Source organism: Pogoniulus pusillus, chromosome 15, assembly GCF_015220805.1.
Source record: "Pogoniulus pusillus isolate bPogPus1 chromosome 15, bPogPus1.pri, whole genome shotgun sequence".
Taxonomy (NCBI): domain Eukaryota; kingdom Metazoa; phylum Chordata; class Aves; order Piciformes; family Lybiidae; genus Pogoniulus; species Pogoniulus pusillus.
Window position 1 is genome coordinate 15,200,581 of NC_087278.1, and position 21,959 is coordinate 15,222,539.

Below are 21,959 nucleotides of genomic sequence, written 5' to 3' on the forward strand. Positions count from 1 at the left end.
AGAGTAGTCCACTTGTCTGTGTTTAAAATCCCAGAGCAGCCAGCACCCATCCGGTTTCCTTGTAATCCCCTCAAGACCCTCACTTCCAGCTAAGCGTATAAAAAAGCCCTACATGATGATAAAGGAATTTCTTCAGCTCCTAGAACAACTGGTTACAGGGGTATTGTCAGGATTAAGTGGGACTCCCATCCATAATTTACCATGATAACAGGAGAACAATACTGCAGGATGTTTTCAGGGTGGGGGATGCATTTATCTTTACAAAGAGGAACTGTTAAGAGATAAGTGTTGTTCCCCGGTTAAGAATATCAAGAGAGGGGACAAGAGTACCTTCTAATGCATAGGGAAGAAAATGTCACAAAGCAGTTTCCTGAAGCATACTAGTCTCTTCCTTTGGTGAGATTGAAAAAGTGATAGGACAAAGCCCCGTTGTCCTCTGTCTCTGATCCCACACAAACTGGCTTCGTATCCTATGACAATGATCTAACAATTCTCTGCTATGCGAGCTAACATGCTGAAGTGATAATGATGAAACAAGTTCAGGAATTAAAACTAAGGATGATGGTACCAGTCCCATATGGTGACAAAATATCCAGAATGACATTTGAGTGGATCTATTGGGAAACAAGTGGTAACCGAAGTATGTCTGATTAATTTTAATAGCAAGCATGATCAGAAAGACAATAATATATTTGTGAGGAATGATAGCAAGTCATAAGATAATCAGATTTGGTGGGGTTTGTAACTAGTATAAGCTATTTCTCCAATAGATGTCAACACAGGAAAATCAAGATATTATCAAACAGTATGAAGATCACTCTACGAAGTCTCTGAGCAGGCATTTTCTTGGAAATAGTGATCCCCATGAGGCAGGATCCCAAAAATAAGTAAAATTGCATGATTGTGGTTTCTGCCGGTTGTTTTTTTCCCCTTGGAATTTGTTTGCTAAGCTCATATAAACGGCACTGTAAAGTCTGTGTCACATGGCTTCTGAACAACATCTGACTTTAAATACATTTTTGAACATGTATAACTTGAATTCTAATGTTGAGCCTTGCTTTCCTTCTCATCAGTGGTGGCATTCTACATCAGGAGTACTCACACCACGAACAAAAAACATTAGGGAGGAATAGAAATCCATCCCAAGATAACCTGCCATGCAGTATAGGAAGATCTGGGTGAAAGAAAAACCTTTTAACTGCATCAATTACATAAAATGTGGAAACAATTAATGAAAATTGCTGCACCCCATTATACTCACCTGGGCTGCACTGCTTCTGGGCCACAGTTGCACTGCATTTGTCCAGTAAGCTCCCCAGGTGGAACTGGCTTGGGGCTGCTTATAAAAGGAGATATAGACAAACTAACAATGGGGCAATGCATGCTGTACCATCTTCAGTCTGGAAACAGTTGCCAGTTTTGTGTAGCTTCTGTCAGAAGCAGGCTATGACTTGTTGAGTTCTCTAGCGTTTCACGGGGATAAGACAAAGCAACGGAGAAAAAATTAAGATGCTGACAAGGTTCACGGAGTCAGTTTAGAAAGCATGAAAATCATGTTGATTAGCTTCAGGAAACAACCAGAAGATGAGAATGCTTCATCTCTCTTCTTCCACACTCACAGTGATCTTAATAACTTGCTATGCTACTTGTTATTTCTGTTCATGATATGTGAGTTTTATTAAATCCTCTGCATCTTCTGGAAATCTCAATTAGTTAAATCCTAGATGAAGTGTTATTCTTGCAGCATTTTGCCTTCTGTTTAGATACACAGTTTGTGACCACAATCTCGACCTTTGCCATTTGTCATTTGGATTCCTGCAATAAAGAGTTACCATTCAGAAAGTTCAGCTGCAGAAGGAAATGTCTGACAGCTACCCAGTGGAACTTCTTAATGGAGACCTCATAACTATTTGCTCCTTCCACTCAGAATTTACTTGCTGATTTTGATATTTTCCATTTCTCTCCGATTCAGTTTGCCTCCTCCTTGCATTTCTAGATTTTCTAGTAGTTGGTCACTTGGCTTTACAAAACACAACCCTTCCCAGATTACCCCAAAACATTTCCTCCTCACAGGTATCCATATGACACTAAACACTTCCCAAAGTGTTTGCCTAATAGACCAAAATAAAGCCATGGCTTTTGGACAGCTCAGTCATCCTTTATGTGGCATTGGTCAAGGAAGTGGTGGAGGAGACTCAGCGCTCCATCTGTATCATTAAAAAATGCTTTTGCTACTGTGGTCATCCAAGAGGTGGATGGAGTAGTGTTTTGGTCAGACTCCACTACCAGCAACACGAAGCAGTCACAGGGAGAATCTCTTGACAAATAGGTGTCTTAATATATAGTTGGTTTTGCTGTTGAGTGAAATCCATAAAATATGAAAGATGTTCACCGAGTACAAGATGAGTGCATTAGAAATTCACAGTTAGGGCTGTGTAATATATTAACCTTTCCAGCAACTGTGAAGAAGAACTTTGCGTACTGGAGCAGCTGGAATAAGCAGGGAATGAACATAGTGCCTCTTAGCTATGCTGGCTGAATTAGGAATTAATCTAGAAAATGGCTTAGGCCTGTAGGATGCCTTTCTGAACTCTACAATCAGGAACCCATAAAGCTATAATAAACTCCCTATTTGTCCTTTCAGCCTGGAGAGAATGAAAGAAACTTTGGTCAAGGAATTTTTTTAGGATTTTCAGCTTTTGGTTTGCTGCATTTCACTCACCCAGCATATACACAGCATACACACAAAGTTCTTTATTCCCAGCTGAGTGGCAGTTTCTTACAAACCTTTGTGTCCTATTATAGAATGCTCTTTACCTAGGTCAAATATTCTTTCAGCACCTAGCAAATAACCACTAGTACTCTCCTTTCACAGTTCAGAAGAGACTCAGTTGATCAGCTTGGTCTCAGCTGTAAGACCACCAGAGATGAGAGGTTGGGTCCAGCACCCTGGAGTGGGCCAGCTGCCCTGTAATGTTTGCAGTAGTCCATCCGACATGCCTACACTGTCGACTATGGAATAACACCACCAGTGCACAGCTTCTCATTAGTTACATGTTCAGGGAAGTCACTGTGCTTTTGTAAATTAAACCTGGGGTCATCCTACTAGGTTCCCTTTCATGGAAAAAGGACTTGCCTGGGGGGAGAGGCAACATGCCATTTCTGAATGCTCAGGATTGAATTAAAAGTGCTGAAAACTACTATGGTATTTTCCTTCCAAAATGTGTGTTTTAAGATATACCCTCACTTCCACAGAAAGTTCCATAAACACATCAAGTCAGCATGGCTAAAGATGAACTCATCCCAGTCAAAGTCCTCTAACAATACTTTAGCCAGATGTTTTATCAGAGTTAGAAGTCCTATCTGTAATGGACCTTTGGAAACTATGTCTCTCCTAGGGATAAGCGAGATGCTAAGGTTGCTTTTGCAGAGATGCTGTAACACTTCAAGACTGAATCTCTGCCCCCTTGCAAGTTGTCATGCTCCCTGGCTGTGAAGCCTTCATGGAAGCGGGGCATTCCAGGGTTGCAACTACAATCCAGCCCAACAATAACTTAAGAGTGCAGTTTCAAGACATCCTCTGATGAGTTAAACTCAGACATTCATCCAAATAACCAGGCCAACAGACCATATTCCTAAGTTGTCACGAGGCAGCTCCAAATCCGTCACATCCAGTTTCCTTTCTGACATGTAATAGGCCAGAAATATCTTTCTGCAGCAGCAAAAGTAACCCTGTTGGGTATTAGACTAATTTCAAGGAAATCAGGAGTTATCCAGCGGGGGTCACAGCTTCTGTTGATAAATCTCAATAATCTTGGGAATGATAATGTAGGGGAGTATAGTTGTGGTGCCTGTGGATTTGAAATTCGGTAATAATTGAGTGCTTAACTCCCTACCTGCCTAAGCATTTCCCTTGCCTCTGGCTCTTTGTCTGATGAGGGTTTCTTCCTTGGATTCTTGTTAGTTGTTTGCAGTGTTAGAAAAAATGAAGCACTGCGAACTCCTGCTAATGTGTTTTTTAGGGAAGGTCCAAAGAAAACTTGGACCTACAGAACAGCGTTTCTCATGTCAACAGCTTTTGGGAGACTGTAACCTATGAGATGAGATTCTGTCCTGACCTAATTCCTGAAAAGAGACTTCCTAAGTCTCATTTTCAAGAGAGGTGGACAAGTCAAAAAATGCTGCTTTGACAGTCACTTTCAGCATCAGTGGCAATAGTAGTAGGTGAATGCACATGGAAAGGAAGTTCCATATGACATGGTTTTGTACTTCCCTACTGTGCCTTTAGCTGTACGGAGAACCAACAGTTAATTTAACAAAACATTCACGGGCTTTAGAATGTGCTTCCATTCCAACTAGGAATGTTTCCACAAGTTTAAAAGACATTGTAAAGAAAAGCTTTTGAGACACAGTCTGCATTTGATTGAAAACTGTCCTCTCAATGAAACTATTTTGGTTTCAATTTGGGCTTTCATTTATTACTATGTTAAAAAAATGTTAAACTGCAACATAAAGTGTTTGGAATCATTTCATAGAACTACAGAATGATAGGGGATAGAAAAGATCTCTGAAGATCAGCTAGTCCAACCCTCCTGATAGAGTAGGTTCACCTAGAGCAGGTTGCAACAAATGTCCAGGCAGTCTTTGAATGTCTCCAGAGATGGAGACTCCACTGCCTCTCTGGGCAGCCTGTTCCAGTGCTCCACCACCATCAGTGTAAAGAGGTTCCTCCTCATGTTTAGATGGAACTTCCTATGTTTGTGACACCCACAAGTATTAATAAGCATTGGTAAGATCCTCCCTCAATATTCTCCGAGCTAAAAAGCCGTAAGTCCCTCAGCCATAAGTCCCTTCACAAGACAGATATTCTAATCCCCTAAGCATCTTTGTAGGCCTTTGTTGTAGGCTTTCAAGCAGTTCCCTGTCCTTTTCGAACTGGTGAGCCCAGAACTGAACACAGTACCCATGTGAGGCCTCTCCACAGCAGAGTGGGAGGAGAACCTCCCTCGACCTGCTTTTGCCAAACTCTTCTTGATGCATTCCAGGATACCATTTGCCTTGTTGGCCACAAGGGCACAATGCTAGTCATTCTCTTGTCCAGCAGCATTCCCAGGTGTTTTTCCACAGAGTTGCTGTCCAGCAGGTCACCCCCCATCTTGTAGTGATACATTAGGTTATTCCTCCCTAAGTACAGTACCCTACACTTGCCCTTACTGAACTTAACAAGGTTACTCTCTGCCTAGCTCTCCAGCCTGTCCAGGTCATGCTGGATGGCAGCACAGCCTTTTGCTGTGTCAGCCACCATTCCCAGTTTTGTGTCACCCTGAGGGCTGACCTGAGCAGTAAAGACTGAAGCCAAGAAGGCAGTCAGTAAATGCCTTCTCTGCATCGTCTGTCACCATGGCACCTGCCTCATTCAACAGTGGGGCCACATTTTCTCTAGTTTTCCTTTTGCCTCCTATATAATTGAAGGAACCTTTCTGTCTGACCTTGATGCCCCTAGCTTTGGCTTTCCTTGTTTCATCCCTGCATACTCTGACAGCAGTCTTTTAATCTTCCCAAGTCTCTTCTCCCATGTACTGTAAACTTCCTTCTTCCACTTGAGCTTTTTCAGAAAATCCCTGCTCAACCATGCAGATCTCCTGCTTCTCTTGCCTGATTTCTTGCTTCTGGGGATACACTGATCCTGAGTGGTTGTTCTTGAATAACAACCAGCTCTCTTGAGCTCACTTATCTTCCAGAGCACTAGGATACAGGTATTTCTCTAAGCAGTTTCTTGAAGAGGACAGGTAGCCCTCCTGAAGTACGAGGTTGCAATCCTACTTGTTGCTTGGTGCATATTACCCATGATCCTAAACTCTGTCTTCTCATGATTGCTTCTGCCAAGGCTGCTCCAACTCTAATGCCCTCCAGCAGTCCCTCTTTGCCTGCTAGAACTATGTCCAGTAATCCACCTCCCCTTGTTAGCTTTTTCACCACCTGAATTAAAATGTTAGCATCAATACACTGGAGAAACCTTCTGGACTGCACGTCTGGCTGTGTGGCCTTTCCAGCAGCTGTCAGGGTGATTAAAATCCCTCAGTAGAACAAAGAGCTGTGATTGTGGGCTACTTTCAGCTGTTTGTAGAAGGTCTCATCAAGTTGCCCTTCCTGGTTAAGTGGTCTGTAATAAATACCCACAGCAGTGCCTCTTGGTTTTTCAGTAAACATCTAAAAGACATTTACCCAATTTGGAGAACTTTTACTCCAACTTTACATTTTCCTGAAGCATTTTTATTACAAAACCCCAAAACTAAACCAAAAATCCACCAACCTCTGCGATCTGCAAAAGAAAATGGTCATTATCTCATTACTGCTGTTCATACTGTCACCTCACTTGCTGATCCCACCTGGTTTTCAGTAATGCCTTCACAGGCTGTGCCATCTTTTGCCCAAGATCTTTGGATGAATACCCATGGTAAGGTACATTTTGTTCTCTTCTTATTCTTATTGAGTGTCAGAGGTTTGTTTCCCGACAACAGGTCACATTAAATTACTAAGAACAGCCCAGGACCAAAAGTACCTTCATTTTCACTTCTGTTCTGAAAAGTAACCGTAAAACAGAGTTACACAATCACATACTGTTTTTCCCAATGATTTTTAAGGTCAGATAGTCTCAGTTTAAATGCAGTGGGTGTTTTTTAAAGCATTCATCTAGCTGTTAAGATACTGCAACTTGCTACCCAAAAGTCATGGTATTTCGATCCACGGTACTCATAATAAACCCTTATTTTTGATCAAAAAATACCCTTATTGTTATTTGGGCTTTTAGGGCCATCTGTACAAATCACTGTAAGGAATCAGCTGGGAAGAACAGAATCTCTCTCACTTCCTTTTAAACATTGTGCATATTCAGGAATGCCCTACTTTTCACACAGGCATTACATCTGTATGAGGGATTTGCATCAGTGTGACTAAATTGATTTTGCTGCATCATTGCACATTTCTTAATGTAAACAAGGCCTTTGCTGTTGTCTGTGCTGGGCTAACAAGAAAAAAAAATAGCAACAAAAACTTTCTCTCAGGTTGTATGGAGATAGGATTCTGAACAGAGAAAATAAGAAGGATTGGTTTGCTTTTACATGTTGCTACTTTTACAGACTGGATTTTTGATAAAGGAGAGCTTATTAGAAAATTCAGAATCCATCAATATAAGCTGAAAGAACAGGCTACAAATTTCCTGACAGAAAGACATAGTTAACCTTATCTTGCTTGTTGCAAATTTCATTTGCAGTAGCAATTTGCTAGTAAATAAAATGTTCACCTCTTAAAAAGTCTCAGAGCTATGTAGAGATTCTCTCTCATTGTGTCCCAAGTCTCACCCAATCAACTAAACTGAATCCACAGTGGACAACAGGCACCAGAACCAGATGGAGCCAAACCAATCCCTCTTATTTTTTTATCATGCAACTTCTCTGAAACAGCCCTGGTTAGAAGGTAGGACAATGAAATAGAGAATAAACAAGTCACAACCCTGGATAAAAGCCACAGTGGCTAGACAGAGGACTGTGTTACCTGGAATAACATCTTCCAAGCCCTCTGTCTGTCTCTGTCTGGACAGACATTATGACTCTTGCACAGAAAGTTCAAAGCTCTCACCTGGCTTCTTGTCTCTGAAAGCCTTTGCCATGGGACACACGACACTCTGCATGTTTAAGCCCAAAGACATAAGCAATGATATCCCAAGCCTCTCTCCAAAATTTCCATTCTGCTGTCATTATTTATGGTATTAATTCGTAGGATATTATAAAATAATGACATTTAAAGGACTAGATCATATATATTGGAACTTTAGACAGACGATGTCTCAACCCCACCAACTTTACTTTCCTCATAAGGCTAATGGACCTAGGCAAATACTGAACATCTAAGAGCATTTCCTTCTCAAAGTCTTGGTGTTTGGTTAGCACCTAGGGGAAAAGGGTGGGAGATACGCAAAGTTCATTTTCCCTTTGCTTTTAAAAATGTGATTCCCAGCATGCCTTCCAGCTGACATACAACTCTTCTGACTTAACTGTACAAATGTTCAGCTATGGCCTACAAATACATAGCACTGCTAAATGAGAAATAATGCAATTTTTTAGTTCCTTTTGTTTTGGTGGGACAAGAGGTTATCATCCTTCTGTTGACTGCTGGAAATCTTTAATAGCCAATGCTGGCTCTACTGTCCCATTGCATCAGAGTTGTAGAGCATTGATGCCTGTTTCATCTCCCTAGGTGTACTCTTTCTTTGAAAAAAAGGGAGGACTCTTAATTACATTTCTGAACAAATCCAGTATTTTACAAACTAAAAAATAAAACCAAACAAATAAAATAAAGCACATAAGATGACAGAAATACTCCTTTAATTATTACAAGCTGAGATGCACACCTGTGGTTTTTGGCACCATCCAATCTCTCATTAAATACCCTAACAGGGGGTCATTGTTGGAGAGACCTTGTGGTGTCCCAACCAACATTTTCAGTACCAGTGAGTTAAAGAAAGATTAGCAATAATTTCAGAGGCATGTGGTTCACATGGGTAAATAGATGACTGTTGGTTAACAGTGTTATGTGACTTTGGGGCAAGCCATTCTTTATATCCATCTGCCAGACCTGAGAGGAAAGTTTACATGCTAAAATGTAAAACTCCATTCCTTTACACTGGTGCAGTGAACACTAAAACTTGAACTTTGCATAATCCAAAGTACTGTGGGCCAGCATACAGGTAAAATTGAAGAGGGTAAGGCTGCTACCAGCTTTTGTACCTATTGACTGACTTCATTTAATATTTGTAATAGTAGTAGAGGAGTCAAAATGAGGTTTTGACTGCCTTGGTATGAACCACCAGAGATACTGGTAAAGAGAGAAAAAGAGCCATCTATCAGGATTTGTTTATACTGCCTGTGAAACCAGAAGCATTGTTATGTGTCATAGAAATGTTCCAACCAAACACTGCCATGTTCTGCCCCTCAGATTAATATCTTGCTACGTAATTTTGCTCATATTTGGAACAGTGTCAGCAGTGTGAAGTCGTTTAATACTGTGTATGACAAAACCTGCTTGAGTAAAGCAAGCAGAGTTTGACCCTAAATTGGAGAGCTTTGCAAGTGAAAATATGCATTACAGTCACAGAAATCTGATCTCCAGTTCTGTGGAGCTGCATATTTATGACTTTCCAATACTTGCACAGGTTTTAAAATAAACCAGTCTGTAAATACAAGGCAAAATCTAAATGCAGGCTTATGAAGTGCAATACTGCACTCCAGATTTGTTTTCTTCACAGCTCCATAGAACTGTAGGCAATTTGTAACTTACTAAATGCCTAATTTATTTCTTTTACTTCTTTTCAAATAAGCCATACCCCAAAGGAATATCTTAGTGATCTACAATATTGTGAATTTTAATGTATTTTTTAAGGTATCATTTGGCTTTTCAGATAAGATCAAGGGTGATGATTCATCCATCAGAGACATACTCTAAGATTAAAGACAACTAAATGGACTTTTTTTCTGATATATATATCTCACATACTTCCCTGGGTGAATTAGTGAGTCTGTAGCTCTGCTTGCATTTGCACAAAATTTACATTTTCCTGTCTCCTGGGCATGTTGTGAGGGACCTCAAAGACTGAGATGTCTCCCATACTGTAATTGGAAGTCATATTAAATGTTAACCAGGCATATATCCTAAATGTTAATATGAAGTTTGAACTCAGGGAATTTGTAATTTGCCATTATTGCCACCCTGTAGAAGATTAAAGTAAGAGGAATACTGCAAATATTTTCTTAGTCTCAAGTAATAACTGGGTACATTTTTGTCTTGGGAGACAACTTACATCTAAGAACGAAATTTTAATTTCAGATATCAAACAAAGAAAAAAGTCAAAGTTATTATCCTTACAGAAATCATTCTAAAATAATTAAAAACCCCAAACAACCAACAGCAGCAAAAAACAAAACCCAACCCATAAACCCCCCCATGACTCAAAATCCAGATTATCAGCAAATATGGCTCAGTGTAATTTCACTGACATAGCTTGAACTAGACCAAGCTGGACTTCTTTACTGTCTGTCCTAGTGTCCCTGATCACATTTTCACAGTAACTAAAATCCTAATTCACCTTTACAAAATATAGAATTGTATTTCTTAGCTTCTGCTTAATTAATCACAGGTGAATGACAAACTGAGAAGGATTAATGCAAAATCAGATCTGAATAGTATCAGTATCAAGCAGCAAACATGAAAACTCTTTTTCCCATGAGAAAATTAAACAACAAAAATAGGAGTGGTTAAAAAAATTTACATTAGATTAACACACACACACACCAGCTTCATCATGGTGAAAGGATATAGCCGTGATAAAGCCACATAACAGCATAGTCAGTTTTGCACTGAATTGTAGAAGACAAGGTAGAAGTTGCTTTAAATAATTTATGGTTATCCGATAGCCTGGTGCAGAAAAATTCTGTGCTGTAATTTTCTACAGATTTGCCCAAAGACAAATGCTAAGTAGCTCAAGCTAATGATTCTTGCTCTTACCACTGGCATATGATGTCGCGCTCCAACATTTCTCATGGTTCTGGATGCGTTGGTTAATGTTTTTCTTTCATTTTCATACCATGTTTTCCCCACATACTTTCTTCCTTACCAAAAAAAAAAAAAGGGGGGGGGAGGGGATAAAATTGTCAGTATTTTCATTTCCAGGATCTATGGACAGTAGGAATCTTCACCCTCCATTATATTTTCCTGCATATATTTACTATCAATATTCCATTTCACTCTTCCCATAATTTTAATCACATTTTGCCACACTTCGCTGCCACCTTGCCAGTTTTGCTGCATCTCTGTTGCAGCCTGTACATATTCCTTCCAGCACTATGCCAGCTGCATGCTGACTGCAATATAGCAATCATGCCCCAACAGCATTGTGATCAGATTGTGTCAAATCAGGGTCAGGGAATCGTCACATCAGATATACCACATTCTTCTTCTATCATTACCTATTATACATCGTAACTAAGGCACAGGGTTATATTAAGAAAAAATGCCTAAGGACTTCTAGAGGAAATAGAGGGAGCTGAAGAAAACCAATGTTTTAAATGAAGCAGAAGACCTTCCTCCACTTCAACAAGGTAGAGGGAAAAGAAACTAAAAGGGGAAAGGAAACTAAAAAATGAGCAATTGAGACTCACAATGTACCTCTTGACATTGGTCTTCAAAGCTGTAATTCAGTCCTCCTATCTTCAGGCTGCAGTCCTGTGGTCGTCACCAGCTCAGTGGCACCTGCAAGTGCTGTAAGCAAGTAGTGTGAGGGAAATGAGGCAGATGTGGGCCTATACTTTGAGTACCATAAGAGCTGCTATATTGGAACCAAAGACTACTGAGAACTTTGGGCCTCTCTGCTTGGCTATGGATGTTGCCGTGTATTGCATTACAAGCCCTCCTTCTGGGTTGCTTGGGAGAAGAGGAAAAGAAAACAATAGCCCATGTAAAAATGTCTTAAGTCTGTCAGGCCAAAGCAAGAGCCTGAAGACTGCTAAGGCTGGACACATTTCAAGCAGATTTCCCTGAACACAGGGAGAGAACTGGTTTATGGCTTAAAGTAATGGGTTGTTTTGTCCAGATTCTAATGGTTAACACAAAACGGAGGAGGGGGACAAAAAAAGAAGAAAAGCCCTCTCTGACCAACTCTTAATTCTATTCCAATGGACTTACAGTGTTGAGGTGAAAAGAGGCATCCTCTAGATAGCCTTCCATAGTCCAAACATAGAAATAAGTATAGTTTTCCTATTGTGGTTCACTCCAGCACATCATTGAAACAGCCGATTTCTTTGTTTGGTTTGTTAATAAATACATACACATGTTAAAAATAAAGACACAATAAAATCTGCACACAAGAATATATAGCAAGAGGGAAGAGTAAATCATCTTGATTGGACAATATAGTGTAATTGGAAAATAAAATATTGCCATATTTTTCTTGTTTGCAATCATATGGAGAATCCTATCAAACACAGAAAATACCCTGCCTTTTCTTTGTCTTATTTTGTTCCAGAGATCATCGTTACAGAACAATCCCCCAAATATCAAGTGAAATCAAGGTAAAAAGTAAAAGTAAAAGGTGTTACTGTATGGTATCCATTTGAGGATTTTACTTAGTATAATGAGAGTAGGCTGCCTCACATAAAATTGTCATCAAAGCCAAGGAAAAAGTGTGTCAGTAGACACAGAAGTTTTACACTGCCTCTTGCTCTGATAATTTCTATAGGATGCTCAGTGAGTTAGCATATTTCCCTAAAACCATCACAATTTCTTTTTCCATTCAGCTGCACTGGTGGTGGCATGTGAAGGTGGGAGCTGATTACGTGGCTTAGGAAGTGAATTGGTTTGCACCCAGGCATAAGATGAGTTGGGGATCTAACTTTGCCAAGTCAAATTTCTGTAAAATAAATAGACCCAAAGGGTCCAAAGTAGTAAAGGTAATGTGTCAGTGTGGAAAAAAAAAACATATTTCTAAACACGTTTTGGGATTGTGTTTGAGGTTTCAAATGCATACATCTTAGCTTGTTTATTCCCATGGCAACATGAACCACACCAAACCTTCAAAACTTTTTTATTGAAGATTTAAAAGGAAAAAAGAGAGAGGAAAACAGAATAAAAATATTGGAATATAGAAAATTAAGGCTTTTGTTTTAAGATCTCCTATTCCCATTTGCTGTTAAGAATGCATAAGAGAGAAATGCCATTTTGTAGTAGGCTTAAAGGAATAGTAAGAAAGACAATATATTGTTGCTATTATTTTAGAGAAAAAGATCTGCTCAGTTCTGTGAGATGGGCTGGAACTGCTGCTGGATCTGCTGTCAGAGCCCAGTCCTTCCCTGGAGAGGCAGGCAATGTGAAGAGGGGACAAAGATGGCAGAAGAACTGCAGGGGAAGGGAACTCTGCTCCTCACTCTGGTGTAGCAATGAGTTCTAGTTCATTGCAAGAAAAACTCCAGCATGGCATATTATCTCTTGGTCACATAGAAACATGGAAACTGCAGCAGTACCTTGCTGGCTCTTAAGACAGCTTTTTGGAAGCATTATGGTAGCTCTACAAAAGATGTAGCATTACCATCTGAGGCAGAACTCTTAAACTGAAAAAAAAGGAAATTAAAGGGAAAAAGGAAAAGCAAAGGAGGAAAGGAAAAGCCTAAACCAGAGGGCTTGTTGGTGTCATTCCAGATGTTGTTCAGGATTTAGCCAATGCAACTGAATCATTCCTCCTTCTGGCCCAATTCTGTCTGTGCTCCTTTCATGGTGATCACAAGTGCTCAGTGCAAACGAGCCATGGTGGACGAGATGCAAGGGCAAATGACTGCAACACCACCAGGTCGTGCTCCTAATGTCTACCTGTCTTCCTGCAGTTTAGGTCAAGTTAAGTGTCCTTGCAGCTAACTCATGAGTTTAGGGGCACCGGAAAGCTGGAACAGCTCAGATTTTGCTCACCAGCAATTTGACTCTGCAGTATGTCATACTTTTTTTACTTGATATGATTTCAGCATAGTCCTTGGAGCTTATCATCAGGTCTTTTTTTTTCCTTGAAAAGACTGCAATTTTGTCTTTAATTTTTCCTAACCTTTGCAAATTATTTTATGTAACAGGATGAGCTGTACGCTAGTCACCTTGAACTATTTAGAGCATAGGCCTTGGCACAGCAGGAGCTAATTTTTCTTATTTGCAAGGACATTTCTTATCTTCTCTAAGGAATGAAAGTTTTTATAGTGGTCATTAAAGATATTAGAATGCTTTTTATGAGATTAAATGTATCAACCTCATTGTCCTATCTAAACAATATGAAATTGTATAATTCAAGACTTTCCACTTGACGTACATTCTCAAGGGGAGCTAGTGTAAAACAATTCAGACATGTCTGACATGTCTGACAGGCTGGAGGGGAAAATGTGCTGTGCTTAAAAATTCTGATGTCTTCTGTGACAAAGCCTACATCTTGCAAGTTTGGTGCAAGGACTTAAAATCTGATAGAATATAGCATTTGTATCAAGGTTGTGTTGGTTTTATCCTCATAAAATAGGTGTACGAAAAGTCACACTGTACATTTAATAAAGATAACTGATTTCAACAGCAAATTTTCTTACAGATCACCTTTGCTGGGCAGGCATCTGCTACCATGGGTGCATAGACCTCTTATGAGTCAAACAGAAAGCAGGAGTCTGCCTTCCTCTGATCCTAGTAGCTCGGTTACAATCAGCAGTACAGAGGACAGAGTTGTTCAAGTGCACCATAAAGACAACTTCAGACACATATAGTGGACCCCAGAGCTGTGCTAGATGAGGAATCAGTTTGGAAGGAGGGACTGGGGAGTTAGGGCAGTCCAGTCAAGTAAACTGAAGCAAAGAGCAAATAATGCTGTACTGGAAGTAAGAAAATAGCTAATCAGATTAGGACATCTGGAGCTAGGGTCCACTGCAACTTGTTGTAGGAGACTGGGTCTGAGATGAAGTGGGAAAGACAAAGGACAAGGATGGTGATTGGCCAGAGGTGCAGAAGGGTAGCACGCATCTGGAATATACACCTACCTGATTGCTAGTTACCCCAGCAGAGAAGCAAATCCTTGGTTCATGTTTCTCACCAGTGCCCAATGGCAGTCCTCTTCTGGGAGTGCTTTACTCAGAGGATGACAACCCACAACTGGTAAGTGGCACTCCATTAGCTCAAGTAGCAGGAATCTGTGCTAATTCTGCAGATCTCAGCCTGCTGAGGAAAGTGAGGTGTCATGATCAAACTCATCTCTTTCCAGCTTGCTTTCATTTTTCTACTTTTTCATTTAAGAAAATAAAGAATTTGTTAAAGAACATTACTGAGATTGCTAAACCAAGCAACTGAAATAGGAAATAGCAGAATAAAAATATGCTTATTCCTTTTAATTGATTTTTCCTAATGCAATATTAGAAGCTTATTTCCCCCTCTTATGTCTTTGTGGCCTGATAAGTGATTAGTCTGAACTCATTTAGAGATGAGAATATGCTAATACAACATAAATATTTCTTCCAGTATGTCTTTTTCATATGTCTTTGCTGCACAGATTTGATTTGTGCTCTCTATGCGTTAATACAGTGGAAAAACAAGAATGCAGTTGTGCAGTCATCCTGATTTATCTGTTTTGCACGTTGTGCCTGCTGCCCTTGCATTTAATCTTGGTTGTTTCTGGGCTGTCTGCCCTGGTTACAGACTATCTTTCCATCCCTGTGTGCTATCTAGAATATTTTGAAAGTGACTTATAGAACAATAATGCCAAGGTAATTTCCCCAAATATCTACAAAACAGAACGGACTCTTTGTTCACTCAGGGGAGTAGCCTAACACTGCCTAAGAGGAAAATGAAAAGCTAATCATATTTTTCAAAGGAAAATAGGGGCCTATGTTTGTGTCTTGGCTTACATTACCTCTCTCTCCGAAATAAGCTCTAATGTTCCAGCTTATGTGAGTTATGTCTGAACCTGCCAGATCAGCTTAGAGTGACAAGGTCTTGTATCAAGAGTCATTGCTTTTTCAGAGATTAAATTAATCCAGTATTAATCCAAGAAATTACTGAAATTGTTGAAGAGTCTTATCTGTTTCTAAGGTTTGCAGTTGCTCCAAACTGATAGCCTGCATAAGAGCAGAGTGTTATTATTTATTAGCAAATAATAACAAAAAGCATACATCACCTTGTTCACTGCCACAGGAGCTCACCTTGTCAGGGCAGTAGGACGGAGGAGCTGGCAGGGCAGGTGTAACAGATGCACTTGATCCTTCCTTAACCAAACTTGCAGTAGTTTGATACAGGCTCCGAGGTGTCCAAGGCCAGGTTGGATGAGGCCATAAGCAATCTAGTCTAGTGGAGGATGTCCCTGCTAATGTCAGGGGGATTGGAACAAGATGATTTCTCAGGTCACTTCTCACCCACACAATTCTATGAGTTTATGAAAAACTCCTAAAGGAAGCCCACAGGTAAGCAGTATGACCCAGTGAGCACCAATGCATGTAAAGTTGGATCCCCAGTCATGAGGTTAACACATAATGGGTGGGTTTTCCATGGCTCATTTATCAGGGAATAAAGAAAGTCACAGGTACAAGGAATCTCATGCACACCTTACCCATTGTATGCAATCTGACTACAGTCCAATCACCTATCATAAATATGATAGCCCAAGCAAACCTTCTTTGAACTCTCCCTTCTAGGCAGGGTGGCTGCACGATCATGATCTTCCTTTGAGCTGAGATGCCTCTCTCAAGCATCGAGGTTGTTCCTCGAGGCAGAGAGAACTTTTTGCCAATCATGGATTGCTGGATGAGACCAGTACAAGTTCTCCCTGAGTTATGAGTAGGCTGCATACCAGGCAAATCCTCTCTTCAGCAGGAACACCTCTCAAGGTCTCAGATTTCTTATCTGAGACTAAGAGATCATTCCTTTCCCAGAGTGGAGAGCATACTAATGAAATCCATCTAACTAGTTCCACTGAACATAAACACTTGCCCAAGTTTGGAACTGAGTCTCAATCCAGCTGCACCTAGACTCTTCTCTGAGAAGGAGTTTATAAAGCAAGAAGGCCAATTCTGAGCATTTCCTTACTTTTCCTATCTCTTCTATTTGGTATAAACTATTGTCCAAGTTTAAGAATAGGATTGGATCTAGCCACACCTAAGCTTCATCAGGAGTTTAAACAGCAAGGGGGTGCGCTCTAAGCTTCATAATTCAGCAGGGGGGGAGGGGGTCTCCTTTACATTTTTGGTCTCCTTTACATTTTTGATCTCTGGTCTCTGTGTAAATCATTCAAAATCAGTTCTAACTCATTTCTGCTTTCTGTTTTTTCCATGTAGTTTCTTTAGTCCCGAGATTGAAATTGCTATTGAACTTTGTTAAGCTGCACTTTTACAAATTCACATTAAAATCACTTTTGCTAATGCCTTTGACAGTGGTTCTTAAAGTGACCTAAATCATTCATCTGTGATGGCCCGCACAGGCAAGCAAGCAGGCATGCCACTTGTTTAATTCTGTCCCTAGTCAATGCTGGGAGCTTCTCTCCATCTTTTTGCTGCCTCCAACCTGTTAGGGAATTAACTCAACCTCATTTACAGCAGCGAATATTCTAATAGACTGTAAGTGTGTCTCCCACTCCATAATTGAATGCTCTAATTATATAACAAAGCTGATATTACAATTGATATTGCTTTGTCCCAGCTGTGTTTTGGGACCCATGGCCTTCATCTTGATGCTTCCACTGCACGAAGGCAGGACATTTTACAGCATGGCCTCACCCAAGGAGCTGTTGTGTGATTACACACAACATGTGCAACACGTGCTTATGTTACCAGTGAGGCAAGTGTGAGCTGTGGTTTACATCCCCTTGCTGCTGTCAGCCTTGCAAGCAGCAAGTGATCCAGGCAATGACATTTGAGTCAAGATTTTGATACCAGAAAACAAGCCTGTCCTTCAATGCACCCTATAAACTCACATCAAACTTTAATAGGTGATTGAAAATAAGGCACACATTGAAAAGCCTCTCCTGAATAAGGCTCTTTACTTCAACTGCTACATGTATATAAATACTTATATTTGTGGCCTCTGGTGGGCAATATCCCAAATTTAAACTAAATTTTAAAAAAAATCAACCCCCAAAAAATTCTATTTACTTGTTTAACTTGGAGAACAAGAACAACCTCACTTTGGAAATGAAGTTAAACCTCTGTGAAAACAGTGAATAAATTCTCACAAACACATCTAAGAAGCATGAATGCTCCATTATGGAGGCAGACACCTAAAATAAAAGCACTCTGTATTCAAAATATAGACACATAGGAATATCTATAGCACAAGAAGGAGGAAAAAAAAATCACCAGATATGTGTGGGTCTGATTTTATGACATAGTGTAAGGAAGCTAAGATCTGACTGCAGAGTTTTAAAGAAAAGCATAGAAACAATGAATTTGTTAAAGCTTGGCTAAGAAAAGGGATGTAAATTGTAGCAGTGACAATATATCCTGAATGTTTTCAAGGTAACAGAAGCCAGTGTGCCTGCTTATATCAAAGGCATCACCTCAAAAAGCACACTCAGATTTAAACTCAAACTTAACAAGCTGAAGCTGAAACAACCTGGGTTGGAAGAGACAAGGTTGGAAGAGACCTCACAGATCATCAAGTCCAACCCTTTTCCACAGAGCTCAAGGCTAGACCATGGCACCAAGTGCCACGTCCAGTCCTGCCTTGAACAGCTCCAGGGACGGCGACTCCACCACCTCCCCGGGCAGCCCATTCCAGTGTCCAGTGACTCTCTCAGTGAAGAACTTTCTCCTCACCTCAAGCCTAAATTTCCCCTGGTGCAGCCTGAGGCTGCGTCCTGTCGTTCTGGTGCTGGCCACCTGAGAGAAGAGAGCAACCTCCTCCTGGCCACAACCACCCCTCAGGTAGTTGTAGACAGCAATAAGGTCTCCCCTGAGCCTCCTCTTCTCCAGGCTAAACAATCCCAGCTCCCTCAGCCTCTCCTCGTAGGGCTGTGCTCAAGGCCTCTCCCCAGCCTCGTTGCCCTTCTCTGGACATGCTCAAGCATCTCAATGTCCCTCCTAAACTGGGGGGCCCAGAACTGAACACAGTACTCAAGGTGCGGTCTAACCAGTGCAGAGTACAGGGGCAGAATAAACCCCAACCCTTTTATTTTATAGATACTAGTAACCTTGCAGATTAACACCAGATTGCCCCCCCAAATATTTATACTTAAATAGCAGAACTGTCTCTAATGCAACACAATTTGGTTAAAGATCTCTCATTCAGTTTAGGTAACAAAAAATAAACCATCGTTCCTTATGATGCCAGTAGGTTCTAGGTACCTTTGAAGGCACATGAAATGCAAAATCCCATTAGTTAGGAATCATGTCATTTCCTCTGTGGCATGACTTAGCTGAGTCCCACACTTGCCAGCTCTTCTTGGCATGGACTTTCTTCTCAGTCTATCATGATTGTGGCAATCACATGGCAGTGCCTTGACAACAGACCCCCAGCTCCTTAAAGCATTTGGCACAGTGCTTTAATCTGGACACCAGCTTTATTTTCTTCCCCTTCAGTAAGGTTCACAACTATTCCCTCCTGTGACAGCTGATAAACTAGCTAATGTAAGTGTTGCTTCACAGAGAAAATAAAGCAATTATAGGGAATATATTTGATTCTGTAGTAGCCCTTAACATTATTCTTGCTGTCTTCTTCCTATAGCAAGGCTGGGGCATGCAGTGGGAGCTAGTCTCTTCCATTCGCCTCTGTTGGTGTTTCAAGTGGATACAGTGGAGATCAATCACTGTCATTGCTGTGAGGTTCTTCTTAAGATCTCCCATGAGCATCCTCATCTTCACACACACTGGCCTCCACTGCATTGTTTTGTAGGAGCTCCTTGGGAGCTGCCATTCAGAGAACATATGCCAAGTGTGTCCTGTGCTCCCTGCTGACTGGTGAAAGATGAGCTGGGGGGTTGTTCAGCCCTATGCTGAGGACAGAGCTTCATGTTCAGATTTTGGTTTTTCCCCCAAGACATCTAGTTTTCTAGCTCATTTGATGTCTTTACTTCCCAGGGCCTATTTTAGCATTGTAATTACATGTAAATGCTTTTAAAAAAACATTCTGGAACTGAATATCTTGGATTTCCATATGCTAAGAGGAGTATGAACAGTGAAATACTCTCCTATACTTGTTAGTTCCTTCCTAGTTACTCAAAAGTAGGATATGGGCAGGACAGGCAAAACGTTCTGTAGCATGACTGTAATCCTTGGTAATAAGCTTTCAGGGATGTTTGCTTTGATAGCTAACTCTGGGTCCTTTTTGGGTTTTTCTTCTAGATTATGTATTTTAACAGCTCTTTTTTTTTCAAGTCTCTGACTCAGTAGCACAATGTTGCTAGCACTGCTACGATGAGAGACAGGGAGCAGCTTGATGCAAGGTAACTTCCATTTATTGTACTTTCAGCACTTGGTTATATACTCTTTACATACAAGCTAAAGATCATGACAAATCCTAATTGGTCATCAAGACAGACCTCAAGACAGACCTCGTACCTTAGCAACTAGATAAGCAAGGATTAACAAAACCTGCAAGTTCATGCTTTACATTGTTTCATCTGTTGCAACATCCTCTAAGGTCATTTCGACCCTCTATTTTACTTAACTCAGTACTTGTCCACTTACACATTCTGAACCCATGGCTTATGTTCCAATGTGTCAAGATCAAGCAGCTGTACAGCACTAAAAGTCCTACCATTCCCAACATAGCACAATTTATGCTTCCATGATAAGTGCAACCCACCCCATGGTATACTGCTGCATATGCTGCCTCCACATTGGCTCTGTATGATAATGCAGAAAAGCAACAGAAAGAAAGTGTACCTTTGTTTTACACCACTGTTCAAAGTAAACCATACCATTACTTAGATGCAGTCCAGATGCTGCCTTCCATCCTTCTCTGCAAGGCTGTGATGATGGAGGAGAAGCTGTGTGCTGCAGTTTCACAAGGCACTCCCAAGGCCGCTGTCAACTGACCTTAAAATAAAAAAATAATCAATGAAACTGGTGATGAGCAAAGCCTGTCAGTTCATGTGTTCTTTCAGGATACTCTTCTGTGTGAATATCCACTTTTCTGGGCCTGAGTCCAGAGGCTGTTCTCCTCCAATACTGCATCCATCATCAGTGTCATCTTATACAGCATTCCACTGCAAATGACCTCCCCTATTGCGTAGGGCAGAGGGACACTTTCCCAGTCCCAGCTATAAATATTTCAGTGACTCCATGTTCCCCTTCATCAGAGTTATTTCTTTCCTATATTTTATTCAACAAGTTCTTAAATTTTGTTTCTTCAGTGACATTGTGGGCTCTTGGGCTCTTACAATTTCTGCTATGACCAAACCATCTTTGATTGTATTGTTACCGCTACCTACTGGACTACAACTTGCTTTTCTGGTATCACACTACTGACCCAGGAGCAGTTTCCTGTTGTTTGTAGTCATCTCATGTTAAAGTCATAGAATCTCACGTTAAAGTAGAGCTGAGTTTTCTGTGCTGACTTCTGTAAAGTGCTTTGCCCATCTGTTTTCTCTCAGTTGTACACATTTCCCTATCTTTGCTTCTGATCAACTTTTTTCCTGTTTAAACTCATCATGCAGGGTTTCTGTAACTTGGTAAACAAGGTCTGTGGTTTCCCATCATGGCAGGAGCTTCAGTTGCAAGTATGAGGCCTTTAATATATCTCAGTTCACCTCTCCTTGATCATTATTTTTCACTAAGTTGTCTGCTTTCATATTTCTTTTTCTAATTTCACACTTTTCATTCCTCTTAGGGTGAAAGAATTTTTATTCCTGAGTTTTCATTTTCTTTATGATGCATCCTTTTTTGGGCTTACCCAATTTGTCATTATGTCTATATTAACACTGCTGCAGATAGATCACATTTTTTCATGAGGTAGCAAGACAAATTTAATGGCTTGCTCCCACTGAGAGGACCCTGCCCAACCTCAACTCCTTCCAGTCTCAACCACATGTTCCCACCTCCTTCTCATGCTGTGATGTTCATCTGTCTCTTAGTGAGATAGTTCAGCTAACTAAATCAGCAGAAAGTCAACCAGTTAAAAAAAAACGGAATCACCTTTTGACAGGTCAGTGAGCTGGAACAGCTCACATAGATGTTGGACAAGGGCCAGCGCTAGCTGGAAGGAGACAAGGAACACCAGGACAGGACCTGAAGAGACACAGGATCACTTTACATGGATGGCAGCAGTTCATTTTCGCAGAGGCTCAGCCACACTGGAAAACATCATCCTAAGCATTCTCCCTTTCTAACACTATTTCTTCCTTGCCTCAAACTCTGGCTTGAATCACAGAATCAACTAATGAATGAGGCTGGACAGAAGGTGCCTGGTCCATCCAC

The 21,959-nt window shown here is 40.7% G+C and overlaps 1 long non-coding RNA gene across 2 annotated transcripts; it reads right to left on the reverse strand.

Annotated features, from left to right (window-relative positions):
• Positions 1-672: 672 nt before the first annotated feature.
• LOC135181944 (uncharacterized) lies at positions 673-21,757 on the reverse strand. 2 transcript variants are annotated; one of them, XR_010305018.1, is made up of 8 exons: positions 21,678-21,757; positions 20,462-20,579; positions 15,756-15,916; positions 15,467-15,671; positions 14,601-14,775; positions 11,221-11,313; positions 10,561-10,660; positions 673-1,815 (listed from the first exon to the last, which is right to left on the reverse strand). It is a non-coding gene; the product is annotated as an uncharacterized LOC135181944 (long non-coding RNA). The 2 variants fall into 2 exon arrangements; XR_010305019.1 differs by having other exon boundaries at positions 10,561-10,664.
• Positions 21,758-21,959: the final 202 nt, after the last annotated feature.